This window comes from Fukomys damarensis, unplaced genomic scaffold, assembly GCF_012274545.1.
Source record: "Fukomys damarensis isolate Sample0158 unplaced genomic scaffold, DMR_v1.0_HiC HiC_scaffold_37, whole genome shotgun sequence".
Lineage (NCBI taxonomy): Eukaryota > Metazoa > Chordata > Mammalia > Rodentia > Bathyergidae > Fukomys > Fukomys damarensis.
Window position 1 is genome coordinate 37,894,708 of NW_022900949.1, and position 5,629 is coordinate 37,900,336.

General features: G+C 40.2%; 1 protein-coding gene across 2 annotated transcripts in view; it reads right to left on the reverse strand.

Moving 5' to 3' along the window:
- Klhl8 (kelch like family member 8) overlaps positions 1-5,623 on the reverse strand; it is a 60,551-nt gene extending 54,928 nt beyond the window's left edge. Inside the window, exon 1 of one of the 2 annotated variants that reach the window (XM_033759777.1) lies at positions 5,035-5,056. The gene's annotated coding sequence lies outside the window, so the exon portion shown is untranslated. Of the gene's footprint in view, positions 1-5,034; positions 5,057-5,270 lie in introns of those variants that run through there. The other variant, XM_019204947.1, reaches the window with a different exon arrangement.
- Between the last annotated feature and the right edge of the window lie 6 nt (positions 5,624-5,629).

Genomic DNA, 5,629 nt, shown 5'->3' on the forward strand with positions numbered 1-5,629 from the left:
TTTTTTTTTTTTTGGTTTTTTGAGAGAGGTGAAACTGATCTGTAACTCACTATGTAGCCCAGGCTGGTCTCCAACTCACAGCGAACTTCCTGCCTCAGTATCCTGAGTGCTGGGATTACAGGCGTGTGCCACCACGCCTGGCCTAGGTTAAATTTCATTAATTTAGTTTCACTTCAGTTTCTTTATCTGTAAAAATGAGGAAAATGACTATCAACTTCACAGGATTCTTATAAAAAACAGATGAATCAGTAAATTGGCATATAAGCTATCTGTCTGTCTAACTGCTATTATGGCTTATGCACTTTTATGTATTCATTTCAATCTTCAAGATAATCTCAAAAAAAGTGACACCTCAGTTGTCGAGAGGCTCCAACCTCAAACTTTCCACTACACAAACAGCAAAAAAATCTTGGTGTTGGTAAGTTTGCTCAATAGTCAACCAAAAATCCAATTCGAAAAAACCTGGGCCAAGAATGAATCATGCGCTGAGTCTTGCTGCAGATACAAAGGATGACGCTTCATACGGAGCTAGTGTTAATGCGTTACAACAGCTGTCGCTGTGCTTTTTGTCCTTCGTTTGCATGAAAAATCATAACCAAGGCTCAAAAGAAAATTAGTGATACCACAAGTGGAATAAACTGTTAAGAATCATAACAGAATTTTTAAAAATTGTTGCAAATTTTGATAAAGCCCTGGAAAAATGAATTTATAAGTGTAATTCTGGGGCCTTAGAACCAATTATTTGTTTTTTTCATTATTTCTAATGGGAAAAATATATTCAATTTTCAAACATGAATTTGGAACAAATTGAGATTAACAACTGAGTTATCACTGTATTCCTATTTTTTACAGCTGTAGATAAAAAAAGCTCAGGGGAGGTAAGAAACTGCCCCAAAGTCTCATACCTAGTAAATGGCAATGCTGAGGATCCAAAATATATATGCCTGACTGCAGAAGTTCAAGTCCTGTAACTAGGCCAAAAGAATATGGCTTCAATCCTACTCCATATGGAGATGCCTGTAGGTAAGTGACTATGCCAGAACTCAAGTGCTCACCTTGTAGGAAATGTTATAGAATTTTTTAAGGCTGAAGAGACTATCCATAAAAATCACTGATCTCAAAACGATGGCTATTTATATTTTTTTGCTGAAATGATTACCCTTTGTTTCCCATACAGAACTAACTGAACTCACTCATTACTGAAGTTAAGCAACCCTCTGCACTAAAATGACTAAAGATGCAGAGCGATGACAATCTTTTATATGAAAACACAGCATTCCCCTCTAACTGATCACTTCTCAGACTATTTTTACAAAGAGCAAGTCTAAAGAGCCACCACTGTATTAATGGATTCTATAATTTCCCAAGTATTGATTTAGAACTTAGAAAAGCATTTATATTTCAAACAAAAATAACGATTAATATCAAAGGCAAGAAAAAGACCTCCAGGAAAAGACAGTATTACTCCCATAGAGTCTCACTCACAGGTCTGCAGAGTGTCATGTGATCCAACTTGCTCCCCAAGCCTGTGAATGCCACTAGTAACTGATACTGTAACAAAAGTTGGCTCCATGCTGTTAAGTCTCACAGCCCAGCAACCTCTGACTGCACAAACAGGGCAGTCAGACTTCCAAACTCTAAAGAATGAGTTCAAACTTACTATATAACTTCTAAAATTGCAAAAATGCAAATAAGACTTAAAAATTAAAACCACCAATTATAATCTAGTCTGTGTAAGCTATAAATTTCTAAGAAATACATATATTTAGGTTGTTTCCACACTAGCTATACTAAAAGCCAAAATGATCATGATCATCGTTTAGAATTTAATACTGCATAAGATAATACCATTTGATATGCAAGAAATACTATATAGACATCAATATCTTGTTTGGAAGATATATATTTATTATATATTATATAATATATAACACACACACACACACACACACACACACACACACACACACATATATATAATATATATTGGCATTTGGTGTTTTGTTGAAGGAAAAAAAAGTCCATATTTTAGAATAAACCAAATTATGTTTTAGCCAAATTTGGCAATTTAAGCCAAATTATAGCTTATATCTAGATGTCCCCCCAAAGCCTCATGCACTCATAGGTGGAGCTTTTGGGGAGTGACTAGATCATGGGTGTGACACGGAGCTAGTCCACTACGGTTTAGCATAGTTCTGGGTTTGGATGATGGACTTAATGAAGAAGGAAGACCCACTCTGGGTATGGCTGGCACCAACATGACAGCTTGTAGCTTGGATGGAAGAGAAAGGGAAAGCAGAAGGAAGGCTGGCGATCTCTTGCCTGCTTCTGCATGAACTGCTTCTCCTCTACCATTCTGCCCTGAGTTGGAACCAGACAACTAGACTGAAACCTGTACAAACTGTAGCTAAAGTACACCTTTTATCTTCTAACTGTATGTATTGGGTATTCTGTCCCAGCAACAATAAAGTTTAAATACTCAAACACGCTAGATTATAAAAGCAGTCTTTTTTACCATCTATTTTACTGCCCATCAAAGTTGGCAGGAACTTAGAAATGGGTTAGTACTAATGATAGAAGATCAGTGTGTCACCCTCAGGCAGAACACACAGCACTACACTCTTATGAAGCTGCTGTAGCACAAAAACATCAATTTCTACTTTTGCAAAGGGGGAGGGGAACATTCAACGCTTCAGAAATTACCTGTTCATCTTTCTTTCCCCCAAAATGAATTTTTTAAATAATCTGCAAAAATTTTAGTAAAGAAATATGACTAGTTTAAGCTAGTGGTTCTTATGAACCCTTTGGGGGAGGGGTGTGAGGAGGGGGGCAAAAACTCCTTTTGAACATCTGTTGAAGCTGCTCTTCTCTCCAGAAAAGTCCAGCATATCCAAGGTTCACAGACACTTAGAAGACAACTTTTAAGCACACCCACTGATACAAGAATCCAGAGGAGCCATAAAAAATTTCCTACCAGATGTGTCCGACCCATAGCCCACTTTTTGGCCCCCTTCTAAATGTTATAACAAAAACATTACAATGAAGTAAATTTTGTATTTAGGTACATTAAATGCATGCTCTCTCTCTCTATATACACACATATTTATTATTTATTTATTTATTTTGAGACAAGATCCCACTATATAGCCCAGGCTGGCCTCGAATGCATGGCAATTCTCCTGACTCAGCCTCCCAATTGCTGGGATTACAGGTATGCACCACCACACCCAGCCACATTACGTATTTTTATATTTGGCTTAATACAATTCCTCTTCATAATAAATAAATGAATGGAGGGAAGGAAGGAAAGAAAAAGGCAGGGCACACATTGGACACAGCAATACTTAGCTCTCTCCAATTCTGTTTCATAATTCTAGCTCTGACTTACAAGAGTCAACCAGATAATTCATAATCCAACAATGTACTCTTGTAAAAGCAAACCTTAAAATGATGTCAACAGTACTTACATAAGCAGCATTAACTAGATAATTATACCCATGGCATTCTAAAGTATAGCAAGTGACTAGTGTTAACAATTTACGTTACAGTGGATTATGGCATATAAAATGCATACACACACAAATGATTAATCCTTACAATTCTGGGAAGACAGAAGCAAAATGTGTTATTTTTAGCCCTCTTTCATAGCTAAGGAAACAGGTTCAGATAATATCTTGCTGTGGTCACACAGCCAAGGAGTGAGGAAATGGGTTCTAACCCAGAACTGAGCTGAGTGCAGTATTTCATCTGCTTCCTCTAAAAAAGTCCCTCACAATAAAAAAAAATTTTTTTTTTTTTTGGTACCAGGGATCAAACTCAGGACCCTGTGCTTGCAAGGCAGGCACAGAACCACTGAGCTACATTCCCTGCCCTGAAAAAAATCTTTTTTAACAAAAGGATCTACTCAGTCACATTTTATTGTAGACAAAGCTTGATATCAGTAAACGAAAGTTAATGTACAGTACTTAAAATATCTGCTGTTCTCTTGCCTCATTGGTTAACATACAGTTTTTCAGAAAAACTGGCAGGTGCTGGGTTCCCCCGAATTGCCCACCCTGAGGGTGGTGGAGGACTTCCCTTGGAGAGGAGACACCGGTCCAGCTCACATGAGGGGAGGATTGCAGCAGACAGCGCACCCGCAGGTGACTGCCAGTAAGTATTAGCAATGAAATAAAGGGTTATTCTTTCTTTTTTGTGGGGAGGGGCCGGGGATTGAACTCAGGACCTTGTGATTGCAAGGGAAGTGCAGTGCCACTGAGCTAAATCCCCATCCCTAATAAAGTTACTGTACAAAACATTTCTTTCTCATCTTTTCTTAATATACAAAAAGACATTATTCTTTGTTGAGAATTCAAATTTAAGAAGATGAGAGCATAAACACCCAAATGTAAAATATGAACACTATAGTATTTAAAAATTACTACTCAAATATTTCCTTTAAATTTTTTTTAAATTGTGAAGTTGGGGCTCAAATTCAGGGCTTCTGGATTCCTCTACTTCTGGGCTGCACCCTCAGCTATCTTTTTAAGCTTTTTGAAAAGAACGCCCATTTTAGTTCTCTGCAACTCTCAAAAGTTCTTGCTAAAACAAAGTCATTTATTAAACCCACAAACCAACCAACTAGGGTGAACCCTAAAGTAAACTATGACTTCGGGTACTAATACTGTCAGAAGTTCATCAATTGTAACAAATGTACGGCTCTGGGGAGGGGTTCTGACAGTTTCTGCAGGGGCTGAGGGCCTATAGGAAACTGAACCTCGGCTCCATTTTGCTCTGAACTTCTAACTGCTCTAAAAATAAAATCTATTTTTAAAATATGGAGGCGGGGTCAAAATTCATCTACCCACTTGTTTTTCTTCTATTCCCTCAGTGATGCTCAATATTAAATTCAGGGCCTAGCACATGCTAAACACACACCCCACCTCTGAACCTCTACATCCCCAGTCCCCCATCCTCTTCTTAAAGAGAAAAATATTGGTGGCTTTTTTTCCCCCAAAAAAAGTTACCCTTGGATCCTGGCATAGGGGCACATACCTGTAATCCCGGCTACTCAAGAGGCAGGAGAACCACAAATTCAAGGCCAGTCCACACAACTAAGCCGGATCCCATCTCAACATAAAATTTAAAGGGCCGAGATGTAGCTGTAGGGTGGACTCAGGTTTAGCTCGCACAAGACCCTGGGTTCAATCCCAGCACCAAGAGGAAAAAGAGTAGGAAGGAAGAAGCACAGTGCACACAGCTGAATCCGTATCTTGAGACATTTTCTGTACCTGCATTGATACTATCTGGTATCCTGTAGGCAACGAGCAGCGCCGCCAAGTCCTAAGTGGGTCAGGAGTGTGACTGACAAACTCAAGACGTGCGGGCGGAAGTCGGAGCAGCAGCTGATGCTCGAGCGACCTGCCGGGGCGGCAGCACGGGCAGGTGCTGGGCTCACCCTAGGCTGTCAGGCCCGCGGTGCCCACCCACCCTGAGCGTGTTGGGGGACGTCCCCGTGGAGGAGAGGAGCTCGAGTCACGCGGGCCCAGCTCACGCGAGGGGAGGGTCGCAGCGGAGAGCGCGCCCGCAGGTGACTGTCCCCGCTCAGGTCCACGAGCCGCCCCCGAAGTGAAGCCGGCGAGCGGAGGAC